The 20,782-nt window shown below is 42.4% G+C and overlaps 1 protein-coding gene across 1 annotated transcript in view; it reads right to left on the minus strand.

Moving 5' to 3' along the window:
- Positions 1-20,782, minus strand: part of GGACT (gamma-glutamylamine cyclotransferase) — a 30,105-nt gene that overhangs the window by 2,971 nt on the left and 6,352 nt on the right. The gene's annotated exons all lie outside the window — the stretch shown is intronic.

Here is a 20,782-nt window from a genome sequence, read left to right on the forward strand (position 1 = left end):
TTATGGCGAAAGAAAAAAAAAAAAAAAGAAAAAAGAAAAATCATGGTTCAGCTCCACTAAGCAGACACCTTCCTCTCCTGCACCACTGCATTTATGGTGTAACCAGCCCAGGTCAAACCTGGTTATTAAAACTTGGAGGAGTGAAGCCACTGATTGTTTTCCCTTGTTGGGCTGCTGTGGTGTTTTTTTAAAGCCTGAACTGATGGACTTGGTCACACGCTACCTGGGACACCCGGCGGGGCCACCTCAGGCTGGCTCCAACTCAGGCTGGGGCAGCACCTCCTTCCCTCCCGCCCCCGCTCGGGTTCCCCCTTCACCAGTCTCGCACTCGGTATTTGAGAAACAACCTTTTATTCAGTAACAGAGGAGCCTGGTTGCAATTTGGGTGTCTTCTTGTTTCATGGTAAAATAAAGCACAGTGACATTAGTCACCTGAAATGAGCGCATTCCAACTTTGGGTTATGTTGCATTTGTGTACATTTGATGCTATATTTTTTTTTTTTTTTTCCAAATAGTAATACCAGCTCGGTCACAGTCTTTAATAAAAAAAGGGAAAAGACAAGCAAGCTGCCCGATGCTCGTAGCTGCAGCAAGCTAACTACGCGCAAACTGGGACATCACCAAGACGAAGAGAGGACCCGTCTGTCACGAAGGGGGATGAAAAGGCTTTCACGCCAGACCTTACAAGCAAACTGAGGCACGCCGGCGTGGCAGCGAGTTTAACCTGGCCTTGAGTAATTTCATGGACACGCTGAAGGATTTTTGGTAACCCTGGCACCGAGGTCCTGCTTGCCAACTGACAGAACCGCTGAGGAGCGCACTGTGGCTCCAGGGAGAGAAGTGGGGTGACCCTCAGCACCCCCAGCCCACGCGAGCGGTGCCGGCTGAAAGGAGACGTCTGTCCCGCTCCACTGGGGGAGGGGAACCACACCGGCTCCCCACGGCGCTGCTGATAAATCTTGGGTGAAAAACCTCATTTGCAGACCTCGTAAGGCCAGACACTGCGGTCTTCACAAGCACCTTCGCCCTTCCTGCCCGAGGGAGCTGCACAAATGTTATTTTTCCATTTATTTACCTTGAGGGGCGGGTGGGGGATGTGGTACTCCCCAGACACCCAAAAGTACTAAGCCATCTCTGCCTGACGTAGCCCATTTGCGGATGTGCTAGCCATCTCTTGAAAACAGACCCTGAAAGATGTTGTTCAACATTTATCTGTGAGGATAAACCACACAAAATTGGGTTAAACGGGAGAAAAGGCTGGCTTTACTGAAAAGTAGCGGGGGGGGAAGGTACCTTCATCGTTCCTGGGTTATTTTTCATGGTGTGCCCCGGTCGTCCCCCATCGTTTCTGTAGGGCAGAAGCAGTTCTGCACTGTTTGATGGTTTCCCATGTTTTGCCCTCAGTCGGTGACTGGGCAGAGCCTCCCTCCCCGTCACCCAACCCGGCCACCTGGCAGCTACTCCCCAGCCCCCAGCATCAGAGGATGTACTGCATTTCAAGTTTGGAAAAAAAAAAAAATCTTTAAAAGAAGATGAGAAGTAGAAACTTAAATGTATTTTCTGGTATTTGCTCTTATTTTGGTAGACTGTTAGATCAGGTCAGTTACCCAAAGGGGTACGTTGCTGGCCAAGAGGAGTGTCATTTAAAATAATCAGTAGCAAAGCACTTTCCCCCTTGGTGAAGTAAACAGTTTTTCTCTGTAACAGAACACGGTTTTCCAATCAAAACCAGTGTGTGCCTTTATTTACTGGCAAACAGCTTTCACTTAAGGAAAAAAAAGACTGCGCTGATTTTTCTCCCCCTGTATTTTATCAGATATACGTCAGCGTAATTTATCCTTCATGACATAAACGAGTTTTTTTGGATGCAGCTCGTTCCCTCACAATAAAAAGAGCATTAATATTCAGTCGGCCTGACTCCCTTTTATAAGAAAAATCATTACCTTTCAGATTGTGTTTTGAATACCAAACACAGATCCTTCAGGAAGAAACTTGTCCCAGTGGGGATTGAGAAAGGATCAGAGTTAAGCACTGAAACATGCAATTAATTCCCATTAGGGGATTAGGGCACTCGTGTTCACTTTGAATCAGAAAAATGAATTGTGAATTAAATTGTTCACAACCAAGAGGTTACTTGTCAGAGTTAATAAGTTAAAAAATAAAAAGGGAAACCTAAAACGCACATAAAAAGCTCAATAGCGAGTGGTGCATCTGTAAGAAAAAGATACGCTTCATTTCCATGAAACAAAAGCTCTCTCTCTAATGTACGGCTGGAGATAAGCTTCCAAAAAGTTTGCAGGGAAGAGCGTCACCCTTCCTGAAACGGGTGAAAACAAAGTACGTGTTTCTGATGGTGCCGCAGACGGCTACTCGGAAAGGTTACTGATGTACAGCAAAGCAGACGTCATCCTAGTGCAGGGCCCGCAAAATTCAATGACAACAACAACAATCCCTGCTAACCCAGGTTTGGATAAGTGTTTCGGATTTAGCATTCCGGTAGCTGGGGTCAGGAGGCAGTACCCGAGTGGAGATGGAATGGGGGTCTGACGTTTCAGCCAGTTTGCGTAGAGGCTGAAGTACTGGTAGAACTGGGGCTTCGTGGGCAGGCGGCCGCTGAGCTGCCCATCGCGCCTCTGTGGTCCACGGCGGCCCTGTCGCTCACGTGGGATGGGATGGGCGCCATGACTTCTCCTTCCATTAAAAAAAAAAAAAAACCCACATCAAAGCCAAGCCCAGACAACCCCGGCTGAGGCGCGATTGAAATAAACTTGGTAAAAAAAAAAAACATTTTCTGAATGCTGCTCCATATAAATAAGACGTATATAATTCTTCCTGTGCAATACATCTGGTTGCCTGTGCGCCGTGTGTTGCGTTGCAGAAAGGCTGTGAGATGCACTAGCATCATTTCTAGCAGTCGCCTATGGCGGGCTCGCAAAACATTTTTAGCCACCTTGTGGCAGGAGAGTAAAGAGCAGAATTTTACTTGAGGGTCATTTCAGACTTCCACGAAGCAGCTGAAGAGTTACAGCCGGCATCCCTTCACTGAATCACCAACAAGAAGTTGCCTTTTCTCACTTAATCCAGTTTGACACTTCTTACCTACGCTGAACCACCTAAGAGGAAAAGAAAACCCACTAAAAACCAAACAAAACCCCCCCAGACTCTATACTGAGTGTTAGCTGCCAGGACAAAACAAACCCATTCAGAAGGTACTTTCATGAAATATTCATGCCAGAATCATTAAAATTTAACGGCATGGGGAAATGCGAGTGAAATCTTTGTGTCATCTCTTCAAACTATTTCTTTTAGCTATGAAAGATGACCTGCCGAACCGCTCGCAGGATCAGTTACTATAGTTGCTTTGTTACGTGAGATGCAAAGATCAGAAAATAAAGTCACTATTTCAGGATCATGCCGGTAGAAGATGCTGTTGGGTGGAAATGAAAGCGGCTCGTAACGGTCACCGGCCAGCAGCCTGGGTTGCTGCTCGGCATTAGCGGTGGTAGGGCTGCACCACCGAATCCGTGCCTACCCACCGAGTTTTGGGTCAGGGCTTTAGTTTTCCCTGCCGGAGCACCGTGAGAGAGGGACGGGCAGCCACGGGGCCAGTCGCCGGCTCAGTCACCACGCACTCGCAGATGAAGCTGAACTGCCCCAACCAGGCTCTTTGCTCCCAGGTTGTGCCCCGGACAGCAGCAGCTTCAGCAATAAACATCCTTTTACCAGGATTCACACCATTATTGGATCCTACCAACTTCTTTTGAAAATAAAATAAGAACTAGCGCCTGCCCTGTGCCTGCTCCAGGGCTGTTTGCAATCACAGTAGCAGGGCTTTTGGTTTTACTTCGTTGAAACTTTTCCTCCCAACTCAGAAAGTATCCATTTCTCTCCCTCCATACAGTAACATTATTTTCCCTTGAGAAAAATCCTCCGCGTTGGCTCGGTGACCAGATATAGTTACACATTAATTCTTCAGAAGTTTCTTAAAACTGTAGGAAACAGGTGAAAAAACAAAATGCCTTGAACTTTAAACTTGAGCCCAGTCTGTTTGAATGAGGCGAGTTTTAAGGTCACTCTTCACTCAATGCTAACTTTCAAGAAGGACTAACATGCCAGAGAGGACTCCTGGGACCGCATCCTGTTGGTCCTTTGATGCTTTCATTTTGTTGCTTGCTATTTTCTTTATAGCACAGACAAGGGCTTCCTGCCCGGGCCGACCCCTTTCCAACCTTGCTGAATACCTCGGAAAAAGTTTATGGCAAGACACCTTTCTTACATTAACCACAGAGGCACCGGCGAAACGATGGCTCCTTTGAAATCAAGAGGTTACGGTCTCCTCGCAGCAGTCGTCTGCTCAGAAACTGTGAGCTGCTGGTTTGTGAAAACAAACAAGAATACTGGAGTAACCGGTGCCATGTTGGACACTACCGGGCACTACCTGAAACGCCACTTAATCTACTTTGCAGACACTTTTCATTTCACTTTTGGATAGTTTCCACCCCCGAACCAACAAATACGCCTGTGCTTAAGCTGGAGCATCTTGGCGTTTATCACCGGGAGGCCGAGCGAGGATGCCGTCCCTTCGCACAAGCATCAATCACAGTGCTGCTCACGTGCCCCGCACCCATTCGGACGCACAGCAAACAAACATTTGCGTTTTGTCTGTTTGAAACCTTTTCAAATCCCTTTCGACTCTACTGCATAGAGAAATTTCATTAGATGATTAATGTTTACAGAAAGAGTTTCACTCCCAAAGTGACTGTTGGGAGCAGCTACAGAGGCCTCCAAGTGACAATAAGATAAATCCACCACGTGCAAAGATGCTGGACACGCGATGCAGAAACTTGCTAGACACACCATTAAACCGATTAACAGACTAAATTTCTACACAGTGCAGAGACAGGAGGGGGATTGCCAGCACGTTAGGAGGAAGAAGAAGATGGAAAGTCAATGTATGTGGATAAATTGAGTCAGGGAGGGAAAAATGTTGTCCCCCCAAGAGAACAGTCTATCAGTATCATTAAGTATTGACTGCTTTGTCCTAATATTAATAATAGTATTATTGCATGAGCCTCTGACGGAATATTATATCAAGTCCTTGCTACCATAATTCAGAAATTTGTGGACTACAAAAGTAGTCAGAAAGAGCTCAGGGCAGAGCACTGAGTCCAGGACTGTTTTTTTGGGGCACAGACTGAACAAATTAGAGCTTAAACAGGAGCTGACAAAATGGGGCATAATCACCTACAAATACGGGTAAAGGTTTTGTAGAACAGACAGCTTCCACATACGTACAGCCTGCCAAAATTTCTGCATGGAATAATTAATGCAGACAGGAACAGCTTTCTAATCAGAAGAACAGACAGGGCATCAGAACAACCATAATAAGTCCCCACAGAAAGTCTTGAGAGCCCCGCGTCCCCTGAAGGAGGGTGGTCAACAGCAGACACCTCAGTGGGAGCGCAGGAACGGGGCAAGGTGATAGCGACGTGTTCCCAGACTTGAGTCCAGACACTTCCCAAGCCAGAGGCGACAAGCACCGTGCTGCAAAAAGGCCTTTTCCTCCTGTGAGTTCCCATGACCGTTTTCGTGAACGGTCAGCGATGGCAACAGCCCATGGCAGGCAGCCCCACGTGAGTCCGAGACACAAATTCCTTTGGGTTTGCTCTTCCTCTGGCTCTGGGGTCTCTGTGCACCTCCTCCCTGCCACCAAGTACTTCTTTAGCTCTTCTAGGATGCCATGCCCATGTGTTTTTAACAGAATGGAAAACACTCCTTACCTGCAACCATCTGTGCCACCTCTTCCTCTAACTTTTCTGGTTTTCTTAGCGTTTTTTGAGATAGGAAAACCAGAACCAAAATATTTGAGAATGGATAAAGCATGGATTCACAGAGAAACAAAAATCCCCTCTCCTGTTTTGTTCACATTCCTTTCCCTCCAATGCCTTATTGACTGCTATTGAGCGACGGGCTGATGGTTTGGAAGAACACGACGACACCTCAAGCATCCTATTCTTGAGTGGCAACTGCGGTGTGAAGCGTTTACCGAAAATCCAAGCCTTGCAAGCTAGAACTCTTGAAATGTAAGTATTTGTCCAAACTATCGTGGATGCTATAGTTAATAGTGCTTTAGGGAAAGGTAGCAGACTAGATGGCTTCTCAAAATCCCACTCAGCATGGTGGGTTCCTTATGATGCTATTTCAAATACACGACAATTAATTTAAATGACATACATAGAATTGTCTCGTCTTTGCACCTTTAGTACAGGCGCTTAAACTGTTGTATCTACGCAAAAGGAGGAAAAAAAAAACACCCCCAAAATGCAGCATTAAGTTTAAACGCCAGATCGCCGTTACAGGGAAAAAAGTAGAAAACAACTTTTGATAGGGCAGCCCTGCGATGCCAGCCCCGCTGCCGGTACCCTTTGGGACGCTACCCTGAATTTGAAGTGGTTTCCGCCATTGACATGCAGAGCACAGCCCCGGCTTTCAAACCACTGACATCCTGAAGGCGAGGACAGAGCCGCCGCTTGGCCGGGCTCCCCGCAGGGTCGGCACACTGATTTACATGCCAATACCCGGAGCGGTCAGTTTTTGGACCGAGGAGAGCATCCCAGCCTGCGAAACACGGCGAACGCTTTTGAGTACCTAGGCATGGGAACATGTTTTTCCCTACACTGAAAAGATGGTGAGAGAGAGAGAAGGGGAAGGGAGAAAAGATGAGGTCTGGGCCAGAGCGTGAGGTGCCTTTCCACAAGGGACTCGGGGGAATGGCTGCACAACGCTGCTCTGTGAGGAGGGGAGCGGTGTCCAGGTCATGGCACAGCACCGGCCCCTCGTCCCTCAGGAGTGCGACTGAGCCTGCAAAGGAGATGGCAAATAAATCCCCATCATTCAGCGACAGCAGCCTCCCACTGGCAGGAGCCCATGGCTCTGGAGGCCATCTTATGCCCGTGCTCCAGCTGGCATGGAGGTGCCACAGCCCGGGGCTGCTGGTGAGATGGACTCTGCCCAGGTGAGACCTGGTGGTGCTTCTCAGTCCTCACCGTAAGACCGGACAGGAAAGATGGTAGCCAGCCGTCCTGATGGACTGGCAGGAGGCTGCCCTGGTCAGTGGCTCCGCAGGCAGCAGCAGGATAGCTCACCGGGACGAGCTAAAGTGCCAGAGCTCCGTAGCACCCTGCAGAGGGGTCACGGCAACACGGCGCTCCTCAAACTTCCCTGAAAACCAAATGAAAATGCAGATGTTCGGGGAACAAGATCCGCTCCTCTCAATGAGCCAAGCAGAAAATCCAGGTATAAGTCTGGGAACGGCATCACATTAACACTGCACTATTTTGTCTCCAGAAGCCACTGACCTACCCCAGTGTGGACCAGCTACTGAAACACAAACCGTTGACCAACCTGGCAGAAATGCAGCATTGGAAAACCCCACCAGACTGTTTTTTTTTCAGCCTGCGATGCCTTGGGGAACTACAGCCTGCTTTTAAGGCCCAAGGAAAGGTAATTTATACACATTTAGAGCATCCACATATACACACAAGGATTTTCTACACAGAGCCGTGCTTTGCTTGTGAAATGCTAGTGGCCCATGGAAAAGGAGAGAGGAAGATTAAAACCAGCTGTTCTGGAGGAACCACCAGATTTAAATGCAAACAGTATTTTAAATATTCAACCAGGAAGGGTACAGACAGCGTGGGGCAATGGCCTCCAGGTTTGCTCAGAAGCAGGGCCATACAAATTTTGTGAGGCTCAGAAGGAGTAGTGGATAATAAGGTATATCTATACTCATAGAAGATACAAATAAAAAAGCATTTAAGCATTTATGTTAGTGTATCTATGCCACTAGGTATCAGTGGAAGAAGGAGTAAGAAGAGACCCTTCTTGACATTTGGAAGGTGCCAAAAAAAAAAAAAAAAAAGAAAAAGAAGTGGTGGAGCATTCATATAACAATTTAGGAGAACTGTAGAATCACTGGTTTGCAGCTACAGCTCTGAAGCAAGTCAAACCACTGGTCTGGAGACAGCCATTGCCATTGGACAAACAGTGGAAAATGTGAAAAGATGAAAAAATTTCAATGTATCTTCTTTCTGTGACACACAGAAATATTCTCCTTCCACTTCATTTAATTTTTTCAGGTCAATTTTTTTTAAAGCTAAGAAACTGATTATGTTTTGGAGGAGGGGGTTGTTCTTTTTTTTTTTTTTTTTTTTTTTAATTAAAGAAGGGAGGCTTGTACCACCCTTTCAGTCCTATGAATCAAATTTGTGGAAAAGCATAATATTTAACATGTGACATAGTGGTAACAAAACAAATCAGCTCAACAGGCTGCCCAGGGAAGTGGCTGAGTCACCATCCCTGGAGGTATTTAAAAGATGTGCAGGCACGGTGCTTAGGGACATGATTTAGTGGTGGACTTGGTAATGTTTAGGTTAATGGTTGGACTCGATGATCTGAAAGGTCTTTTCCAACCTAAATGATTCCGTGAGTCTATTTATTCAAATTCATCAACTGCAGTTATTTTATTTGCCTAATTAGTTAAATGTGTTTGCAAGTCTTACTTCGATAAGCTATGCAGGTAGTTTTATTTTTAATAAAAAGACTTTTTTTTTTTAAAAAGTGAATTCTAGCTTGCAGTGCAATGCAAGTCAAAAATAAAAACCCAATCCATATCTCAGCAACAAATCTCTTCCACCATTTTCTAATATAATAAAAGGTAAGAAAAAAGAAACCAAACAGAACACCAAACCAAAACTACAAAGAACCATGAACAGATGTATAGAATTACTTCAGTCCCACTGAGGCATATCACTTCTGTTTAGAAATTCATACTGAGTTTACTATAGAAAAGATAAAAAGTCACAGATCGTCATGAGAAGAAAACTAATGAGTTATTTCAACTGTCCTGGTCTTGATTTTTGTTCTCCAAGAAAGACTTGCAAAGTTTTGCAATGAAATTTGAAACATACTTCTTCATCAACTGGTAAAGCATCCTTATCTCAAAGTAAATACATTTACCAGCCTGCTATTGTCTACACAGAAGAAAAAAAAAACATATTCCGGGGGCATCCCAAAAAGCCTGAAATGTCACTCAGCAAGGCACTGGAGTAATTGCTTTCAGATCCAGAAGACACACTGACCAGAATCTCAAATATCCTCCTGCCTGGTAGAGTCAGAGATAAGCAAGAAGACAAGAAATTCACAATTTGTTTGTTTGTGTCTCGTAAGGATGTGTTGAATGAAACATTTACTTTCAGGTAAGGAGTGGTTTGGTCTCTGATGCAGAAACAGGATCTGTAGCCTGATGCAAAATTTAACACGGGTCTGTATTTACCGCAGACCAAGGAAAACCAACTATGCAAGCCCTTAAATCTTCTCCTGGAGCCACACGAGGCTCACAAGAAATACTGATGGAAGCAATTCCATATCTCTACTTAGATATACATTCTCAATTGCAAAAAAAAGCTATTTTAGTTTTACGATGGCATGTAGAATTTACTCTAATTGAATGTCTCCTTGGCAGCATCCAGAATCCCTTGAAGGATGCCTTAATGAAAGCCATCTTAAGCCAGAGGTCTGGCTGTAATAAGAAAACATTATATAATATTAATCTGAATTATACAGACATTTATATGAGACAATTATTTACAAATAAAATATTTATACAACTGAAAATAGCTTTATACATGCTGTGCAGCCTCTTTCCAGTGACCTTTGAGATGGAATTCCTGTTACTAACTTGATAAAGGAAGAAGAACAGAATCAAGTACTGGAAGTAAATGAGAAGGGGAATAATATGCAATGTGGTTCTGAATGCGAAAAAGCCAGACTAATGTTATTAAAACAACCTCCTTCAACAAGGATAATCTCCTGGACTTGGAGGCGAGTAAAATACTTTATTTAAAATGCAGTAAAAATACCCCCAGACCAAGTAATAGGAAAGAACTGTATGCGAATAAGGAATCAGTTAAGGGAAGGTTACAATGGATTATATTAAAATAAGCAGTAATAAGCACAGACAGAAGTTACTGGTTATATTCCTCAGGAATCAATGTTATTTTATTTATTGGTGGCCTTACTACAGCAAGTGGTTGTGCGCCTACCACAGCTGTGCATGATGCATGTCAAGGAGGACTGGTTCATGCTACAGACATATCAGATAGCTTATAAACTGTGTAATTGAAATAGGATGGCTTTTAATGACACAAAGTGCAGAAATATATGCTTAGGGACCACTGAAGAGAACTTCTGGGGACTCATCACTTGAAGGCAACAAAGGAATCATAGAATATCTCAAGTTTGAAGGGACCTATAAGGATCGTCAAGTCCAACTCCCTGCTCCTTGCAGGACTACCATAAACTAAACCATATGACTAAGAGCGTTGTCCAGATGCTGTGACAGGCTTGGTGCCATGACCAGTTCTCTGGGGAGCCTGTTCCAGTGACTGGCCACCATCTCAGTGAAGAACCTTTTCCTAATGTCCAATTTGAACTTCCCCTGACACAACTTCATTAAGTTTCCTCCTGTCCAGTTGCTGGTCACTAGAGAGACGAGATCAGCACCTACCCCTCCACTGCCACCCTTGAGGAAGTTGTAGACTGTGATGAGGTCACTTCTCAGCCTTCTCTTCTCCAAGCTGAACAAACCAAATTATTTCAGCTGCTCCTCGTTAAGTCTTGCCCTTGAAGCCTTTCACCATCTTGGTCACCCTCCTCTGGAGACACTCTAATACTGTGATGTCCTTGTTGTATTGAGGTGCCAAAACTGCATACAGTACTCGAGGTGGGGCCACACCAGTGCGGTGTACGGTGGGACAATCACCTCCCTCAACCAGGTAGCAATGCTGTGCTTGATGCACCCCAGGACACGGTTGGCCCTTTTCGCTGCCAGGGCACAGTATTGACTCATAGTCAACTTGACATCAACCCAACCCCCCAAATCTTTTCTGTGGGGATGCTCTCCAGCCTCTTGGCCCCCAGTTTATACATACAACCAGGATTACCCCATCATAGTAGGGAGTGCAGCACTTGTTCTTGCTGAATTTCATATAAACTCAGCATGAGCCAGCAACATGCACTCAAATCCCAGGAAGCCAATCCTATCCTGGGCTGCATCAAAAGAATTCTGGCCAGCAGGTCAAGGGGGGGTGATTCTGCCCCGCTATTGCGCTCTGATGATACCCCACCTGGAGTACCGTGTGTCCAGCTCCAGGGCCCCCAACATAAGTAGGACATGGACCTGTTGGAGCAGGCCCAGAGGAGGGCCACAAAGATGACTGGAGGGCTGGAGCATTTCTCCTATAAGGACAAGCTGAGAGGGCTGGAGTTGTTCAGCCTGGAGAAGAGAAGGCTCCATGGACATCTTGTAGCAGCCTTCCAGTACCTAAAGGGGGCCTACAGGAGAGCTGGGGAGGGACTCTTTATCAGCGAGTGTAGCGACAGGACAAGGGGTAACGGTTTTAAACTGAAAGAGGGGAGATTTAGATTAGATATTAAGAAGAAATTCTTTACTTTGAGGTTGGTGAGACACTGGAACAGGATGCTTAGAGAAGTTGTGGCTGCCCCATCCCTGGAAGTCTTCAAGGCCAGGTTGGATGGGGCTTTGGGTAACCTGGTCTAGTGGGAGATGTCCCTGATGATGCTTTTAAAAACAGACTGCTTCCAGTGAAAGGTCTTGGCTCATAGGAACTACGGCCTGGGAGTTTCAAGAGGTGGTTCTGGGTGAACACTTGTACACTCTCACATCACACATTCACAATAGAAAGCTGAAAAAAGAAGGGATGATTTTACAGGTTAACCAAATATCATATTTTTGGACTTAAGATGATGTTAACTGAAAATTTTAAAGATAAATATTATCCATAGAACGTTCAAAATGCACAAAACAATATTAAATAACTGTTTAGTCCAACTTGGCAGTAGGAGTTACATTTCAGATCTTGAACAAATCAATTGCTGCCATCCCAATGCCACTCCCCCCACCCAAATATCATGTAGTACAGCAGTCTCTGGCAACTCCCAATCCCCAAATACAGGAATATGTTATTATTCTGAACACCATTTCTCCCAGATTTGGCAGACAGTATCTAGGGACATTTGGAAGTCTCAGTTAATTTTTCTTCTGTATTCTTTAAGCAAATAATCACTTACTGATGCTGATTAACTAAAGAAAAATTAAATAATATAATTAGAGTTACACTAGATGTAAATCAAGAAACAGCGCATTACTTAAGACACAGGAAGAAGAAAAACCATACAAGAACTTAATTTTGTCTTTTTGATATGGCTTAAAAACAGAGATGATGAACAAATCACGATTTTCAACATGTGAACATTTCTTTTAAAACAGATAACTCAAATTATTGTCAAATGACAAGCCCTCACCAGTTCCCCGTTTACTTCACAATAACTATCGATTAATAAAGGCATGCTTCTGAATACATACTGCATTACATTTTTTACTTTCAACACCTGGTGTCACCAGAATAACGCCGTATATTTCTAAAATGCTCTGCAGTAGTCTGTGCTTTGATTTTAGGGCAGTATTACTTCCAAAAGGAGTGGAACCGTAGAAGATTATGGGAAACGATGCACGTAGACGACTTTTGTGGTTAATTGATACATTATCAGTTAACTGACCATGACAGGTCATTTTAAAAATGAAACTCAAGGTGTCTAAAAGCCTTTGTGCCTTAGTCAAGGTCAGAAAAGGCCAGAAGCAAAGTGAAAATTCTGCTGTATCCCCATATTTTGGGCAAGGTAAATCCTTCACCTGTTTTGCAAAAAGGCTTTAACTGGTAACTTCTGCTACACCAGAATTTAGGTAATTGCAATCAATTTTTGTACTCGCTAATTTTCTGTCTAGTCTAGGGCTGTATTAATTGGTTATTATGATGGTTCCATGGAGAATAGACAGAGGGGAGTGATTTTGATTGATTATTGTTTGGAGCCCCTCAGATCTCCAAGATACCAAATAAAAAAATAAAGTATCAAAGAAGATTTAATTAGTCTCAGTCTCTCCTTCCTTTCACTCTGTCAGCAAGACAAAGCTGGTAAAAAATTGACAAATTCATGGAAAATGCAGAGAGAGTCAGAATTGGTGACCCTATATTTCGTTAAAATAATGAGGGAGTACATGTATTTATTTCCTTTAAACTTCAGATAATGGGCAGAAGAGAATAAAAGCCTTCTCAGTTTTTGATGCTTATTTCAAAACCCAAACAGAATTGTGGCAGGCAGGTAGATCAATTGGTGTAAGATTTAAGTTGTATGATGGTTTTTTTTTTTTAAATATAGCTTTTCAAATAAATTAGTGAAAGAATCCTAACTTTTGAAAGAAGAGTCGTGAGCTTGTTATACAAGGAAGATTGAAAATACTGTATTATAACATATGAATGCAATACTTTAGAGACTTCAGAACCTTTTGATTCTATTTTGGAAGAAAGTTCTGTATCGTAAAACAGAGGAAGATGTGGTCAAGATATTTGCAAAAACATTCAGACAGACACTTCCCTTCCACTTATTACACGTGAGTTTTCTACAGCAGACTTTCCAAAAGTCATGTTGTCTTTCAATATTTTTTCAGTACGATATAGAGACTTCTATAGGTATGGGGTTTTCAGGTTTTAGTCCAGCCATTGTGGATTTTAAAGCTAGAAGAAAAAGGCTAACACTAGCACAGTGTGTATTTTAAGGTGAACATATATCTAGGATCCGCAGACAATGTTTGGCGGAGATCCCTATGCTCCACCAAGGCACTTAGTAGCTCTCAACTGATTTGTGGGGCTAGCTTTTTGATGATAGAAGATCACCTAAAAGGAAGATAGACAAGTGACACAAATACTGCTATAAAGTAACAAAGCCCCATATAAAGAAAAAAAAAAAGTAATGGAAAGCAGAAATAAAGCTGAAGCCTGAGAAGAGGGATGCTGATTCATTAATAAAAAGGAGCTTTTCTGCAATTGCTTGATTTAAACAGATGTTAGCATTAACAAATAATTTTTTAAAAAGACTATCTAAGTCTGGTGGGCTAACAGAGTTAGACAGGTTTTACACCCATGATTTATTTAGTATAACAATGCCCCTTGATCTCGCTAGCTTCTTCAGCATTTCAAAACAAAAAGAAAAAAAACAAAACAAAAAATAAAACAAACACCCGAAGTTTTCTGTAAAACAGTGTCAATTATTTTAAGACTCCCTAGCTCCTCATCCCTTTTTAAAAGGGAAAAATAAAAAAAAACAAACCTGCAGGTCTTAAAGGACCCCTTTCTCCTGCTTTCTCCCAAAAGATACAAGCATTCAGTGGTCACTGAATGTGCTTAAACTTGACATGAACAGGAGCAGAAGTATAACTGGTAAAGTAATACACAGGTCAAAAAGGTTTGCCTAGAGCCGCTCAGCAGAGCGGCCAGACATCTCCTGCCCGACCTGCGCTCAGCAGGAGAGGCTGAGCAGAAAAAGACTGCCAAGACAGACCTAGGAGACACCACCTGGATGGAGACACCCATTATTTCCAGTGTCAGTTTCTATGGAAGAAAGAAGGGATGCAGACCTTCTAGTAATAATAACTAAGATTTACACCACAGACAGAGGTAGTTTCCTACCTCTACAGCTGGTAAAATGTGCGGATGCTGAAAAGCAATCATTTATTTTGATCTATGCTAGTTATTTATTTTGACCTTGGTAGAACTTTTGACACATGATATTCCCACAAGCAAGCTAGAAAAACATCATTTAACAAGAACTGTTGGTAATTAGTAGGAAAAAAAAACCACCAGCCACTGTTTAGAAAGACTGTAATATTTATCAGAGGTTCATCTCAAACTGCACATATGCCCAAAATTTCTTATATTTGTTCCAGTAGCAGGGAAATACTGGTAATGAAAATACTCAATGATGTGAAAGATGCAGGAAATGCCACAATGTAAAAAGGCTGCACACAAGGCTATTGACACAACTGCAAGCCCCTGCACAATTGCTACTCTGCAGCAGCTGTTCAAGTAAAGCCAGTGCAGTGTTCTAAGATTAGCCAGGAATAATCAACGCATAAACAATATCTGGGTAAAGATTAGCCTGACAGCAGTTCTGCAGAAAGAGATTTGGCAGTTATCATGACCGTGAACTCAACACGAGTCAACAACGTGGTACTCTTGGAAAAAAACAGCCTAATGTTTACATACAAGCAAGTGCATCATTAGTAAGACACATGAATGTAACCTCCTGCTCTGCTCTGGTCACGAATTGAGTAGTATGTCCAGCTTTGAGCAGTGTACTCTTAGAGAAATGCGATCAAGTGACCAGAAAGAAGAGAGAGAGCAATCATAAGTCAGGAAAACACAATCTATTGAGGAAAAACAAGAGCCTGGACTGTGACAACTTATTTTAGAGAAAATAGGGTCATGCTTTTAAGTATATGAAAGCATACTGTAATAGAAAAAGAGGGGCAGTAAGCTTCTTTCCACATCTACTTGGACAGAAGACCCAAGGAGCTTCAATTCCAAAGATGGACATTAGGAAAGACTAACGATCTACCAGTAAGCACAATGCTTAGGAAGAGCATAGACCATCCAGGAAGGCTGGGAATCCTCCACTACTGACTATCCTCAACAGCAAATCAGTCAAATCTGTATCAGAAACAACACCACTACTGCCAAACTTGCCTTTTGCCAAGGAACTGGATGAGACAATATCTTAGTTCTCCTTTAAAAGCTAAAAATAAAAGGCAGTTTGAGTCACATGCTATGCATGGAAAGTAATACTAGACTCATGGAGACTGCTAGACTGATTCTGTTGTCCAATCAGTAGATTCCCGCTACCTCAAGAAGAGATTTTTAGATCCCATTCCCTGCCTGTTTACAGATGGTACATTATGCAATTACTTGATTTTGGAGGCCTTTCCCCCAAATATCAGTAACTCTGAAAAGAGAGAATGAAATGTTGTATTCCCACCCATTCCTGCTCCACATAGTGCCTCCCAAATACATTCAGAGATATAATCCTGAGGTACTACACTGAATGCTCCCTGACCCCACAAATTTTACATTGCTTTCTGCACTGTGATCCAGCCTCAAAAGGCCAAAAAAGAACAAATGCTCCTGAGACACGCGGGTCTAATGAATCTAATTTTTCTACTTTCTAGGAGATGGCACAGTCAAAGACTGCTGTTAGTCGCGAAGCTGGCTTTGGCTGGACCTGGCTCACAGGAGGTATGTCTGGCTCAAAGGCAGAGCAGTGCCAGGCCAGCTGTACATCTCTGGCCGATAAAAATCACTGAAAGAATGCAAAGTGTGAAAATGACCCAGGACTGCACCACCACAGCCCCAGAACAGCTGCACAGCTCACTGTTACCATGCCCTCTCTGAAGCTTCCGCTTCTCGGGTAGAAAGCTACACAGGTTTGTGACCTTCAGGGTTTGCAAGGCAGCCATCCCCTTTTACCTACTGTACGTAAAAGCTGCTAGAAATCCAAATCTAAAAAACAAGCCGTCTCTCCATTTTGTCTATTTTTCTTCTCAAACCCTGTTTTCAGATCACAGACACGCGACATTTTAATCGCAAGAAGTTCTGAAATAACTATTTATTAGATATTTTAAAAATATAAATTATATTTTGTTTACAGAAATATGCTTTATTGTATTTGTTGTATTCATAGCAAGCTGGTGAGAGAAATCACTGTAATTCAGTATAATTGAAAATCTATACCCTCATGCGGTTTTTCTCCAAGTTGTTGATGTGGCAACCATAGACAAGATTATCACTATTTTTCTAGACATACAGGAAACAATCTTGTACACAAATTTGTTCACAAACTGTTTTCAGCATATGTGATCTCACTGGAGATTCACAGGTAAATCGCTACACATGCGTATGGGTGTAATCCAGAGCAAAGCCATAGGTCTTACCAAAAAGAATAATGTAAGCTGATACGTGTTTCTTAGAAAGACAGTTAAGTAAGCGATTATATTGTGGTAGCTCAGACAACATGATATGCAAGTTACATTCACAGCAGCTCTGCTCACAGCACAGAAATAATCAGAGCTGGGATCCAAGAAGAGGTGTTTGAGTAAATACTGCCTTTGTGCATGCTGTTAACACTGCAGAGTTTTTACAGATCACAAAAGAACAAGACTATTGGGGAGTTTATTCCTGCTAAGAGATAAAAATCATTAATCTTGGACTGTCTGCTCCACTGTCACTGAAAATACTTCCTAACACTTTTCCCTAAACACACTCCCAAAGGATCACTACTACCTACAGCAAAAATCCAGTTGATAACATAGTTGGGCTGATGGGCTTAGGGGGCTGGAACAGAGAACCAGAGAGGGGTGGGGGGAGCATCAAAGAAATAATCCATCCCATTTATAATCTCAAAAATTAGTGCAATAGATTCATTTTTGACCTGTCTGATGTGAAACCAAATTACCTGATTTGGCAGGGTCACGAAAGACAAATTATGCTAAAGGGAATTATCATCCGCGCCTTCCTTCTAGTATCTTACCTACCAGGTCATGCGTTTGCTGCACCACTCTGCAGACTCCTGTTTAAAATCAGGTTACACCACCAACATTAATGGTCAACAACAAAAACCAAAATAAAAACATATTTAATGAACGTAGAATTGAAAGGTCAGTCATGGACTTTATAATTTTTTAAGTCTGTCATAAGATTTAGAGCACAAAGTTCCTGTATCAGGAGAGTAACTATAAATAACAAGATCCAAAACTTGAATGGATCACCAAGCCAATGAATAAACATAGAGCCTAGTTGAGTTTTCACCTAAAACAACAATGAAATCAAAGTTACAGATGAAGGAGGCAGACTATAATTTGACAAATTAAGAAATTAAATCATTGGTTTTATATATAGAAATTAGGAAAAAAAAAATCTCTGCATTAGTAAGCTCATCATGTACAAAATCAAAGATACTTGATGCCACCCATTAGTGTAGTAAACTGTCATTAAGCATACTTAATTAAAACATATCATAACTACCAGCAGTAAAAGAACAGACTAGATGAGCAGATGGATCCAGATATATTTTGACCTAAATTTCTTGGTATTTCGACGAGATAAATAAAGGTAAATATAAACAAGAATAGAAGGGAGAGGAAAAAACAGCCAGCCAGTATATCTCATTAAGAAGCCCCATACTAGAAAGACGAAAAAACACTAACAACCTCTTTTCTCTCTTTACTGCACCTGTTTGTCTTCTCCAAGATGTTTTGCTTCTGTTAAGCAGGTTTCCTGAAGCTTCACATAACTACATAAATAATCACATTACTGAGAAATCTATTACGTCTGGAACAACAATCATGAAATAAGGCCCACTGCCTTAGGACAGTTTAATCAAAAGAAAGAAATCATTAACCTAAAACATAATTTAAATTTCTTAAAGGTTGATTTTCTTTTATGCTCATTCTCTCTTGAGTTTGACTACTGTTAGAGATAAGAGTTAAGAGAACAGGTCTCTATCTACAGAGTCCACAGAAGGTGGAGATTCTTCTTTCTGAGACCTTCGTATCACCTTCCCCAAAGACACCCTTCCTAACTAGACAAAGTTCATAAGCATATAACTTTGTGTTACTTTTCATGTTTGAAATGAGCTTCAGAAAGCTTCAGTAAGATTTGGCCAGTGGCTGGATTCACATTCTGAAAGTTTTCATAGCTGGTACATTTGAACTACATCACAGCAAGCACTGCAGCCGCGGAGCAGGTTAGTGGTTTGATGTGTGAAACGTGTATGTGTATGATAAGTGCCCTGCTGGGATTTATTCCCTACATAATTTTCAGCTAAGGCAAAATTAAGCCTGGGGCTCCACTCCATAAATTGTGTCAAAATACTTCTCCCATTCATATAGTTTCTTAGTTATTTATACATTTTTCCTAATATAGTGCAGGCTTAGCTCTGTGCAATTCCATCCAAATTTAATTTATTTAATTCTCCCATGCCCACATCCCAAAGTACTACTTATCAAATAGTATCTCCACACCTCACAGGCAACACAAGACAAAGCAGTACTTAGCATCGTGCAAAGTGATGTAGTTTTAAAGCACTGCCTCAAAGTACACGCTGCCACACTCCATACACGTGCTGTACTCCATGTCCTTTCAGTGAAAATACTATGCAACACTGAGCTCAGATTCTTACTTACTCATTCTACAGAAAATTTAACTTTTGATGGCTTCACCAGAATACAGCCTCAAAGAAAATCAATAGCAATTGATATACACTCTTCAACATATTTAAATGCAGACACATTCACTCCAAGATTACATTTTCCACCTAGTAATCTCTAGTAATCTCTTCCCCTCGCTTTTCTAATCTCTGTGGGGTTGCCACACCCTCTTTAGAGTTCCTCCTTTGCCCAGAATGAGTTTGGGCTTAAATTGTTCTTCAAGCCACAATCTCTCTTGAGCACCTGTGCAGGCATGCAGTCTGCAGAATAAAGAAACCTAATGCCTATATCCTTCTTCTACTGCTATCTATAAATCCAAGACCATCACATATCAGTTGACAACCACGGCAAGTAATTTATATTTTTTTTCATCCCTCATCTGATCATCTGTACCCAACTGCTATTGCTTAAAACTCTTTTCTTCGGTTGCCTCCAATTTTTCCACCCACATATTCTGGTAATAGTTCATCTCTAAATAAGTCCTATTGCAAGCTTAAATCCAACCTCAATGATAAAAAAAAAGCTGAATCCAGTAATTTTCTCTTCAATTTGTTATTATGGATGCTTATGTTACTAATCCCCTTCTCTAGCCTCCTAACATTTCTCTTCCTTTTCCATGAGCTTTTCCACAAACCCCATGAAGGATTCCCATTTTTCCACAGACTGAAACACTGACAAGACCTGTTGCCTTACTGTCGAACAACGTCATCTTGGTCCAGGTGAGCTGGGTTGGGTAAATCCATACAAGAGAGCATATTCCGGCACTCATTCCACATATTGCCAGTGTACAGTCCCACAACCCCTCGAGCACAGGAAAATAGATAAGAAACAGACGCCAAAAGAATGTTGTCACAAACGGAAGGCAGGAATCACACACAAGGACAAAGGGAAGGCTGGTGCCTAGCAGCATGGAGATGGGCTGCATGGGGAAGAGCAACGACACGCTGTCTTACAAGCTACAATTACGGAGGTCCCAAAGAAGGGGCCAATATCCCTTCACTGGAAGCCTGTAAAGATGCTGACACAGAACCAGTTACTTTACTTGGCAACATCTTCCAATGGCACTTCTGGACTTGCAAACCACTTGAGCCTGCATGTTTGCTTTCTTGTGATACCAATTATTTTGTAACTTCTAGTTTAGGAATTGCAACTATAGGTGTTAAATCAACAATTAAACAGCCTTAAACGCTTCTTTTCAAGCTTGAAGCACATGCGATGTGCTACCAGAATCTGAAACGTTTTATTCTAGCACCCTCAGTGAATTGCAGGTCATGCAATTAGTTAAATTAGCTTAAAAAAGGCAAAGCTAACAAAAGAATTAAAGAGTTAATTTAAAAAATAAAAAGAAAATTAGTTAAAGACAATAGGATTACAACTTCAAGCGGGGCCCTTGATGCACTTTGGCCTATCTACCTCAGCCCAGAAAGCCAATTGTATCCTGGGCTGCATCAGGAGAAGCGTGGCCAGCAGGTCAAGGGAGGTGATTCTCCCCCTCTACTCCACTCTCGTGAGACCCCACCTGGAGTACTACATCCAGCTCTGGAGCCCCTACTACAAGAGAGATATGGACATGCTGGAACGTGTCCAGAGAAGGGCCACGAGGATGAT

Source organism: Rissa tridactyla, chromosome 1 (genome assembly GCF_028500815.1).
Source record: "Rissa tridactyla isolate bRisTri1 chromosome 1, bRisTri1.patW.cur.20221130, whole genome shotgun sequence".
In the NCBI taxonomy this organism is placed as follows: Eukaryota; Metazoa; Chordata; class Aves; order Charadriiformes; family Laridae; genus Rissa; species Rissa tridactyla.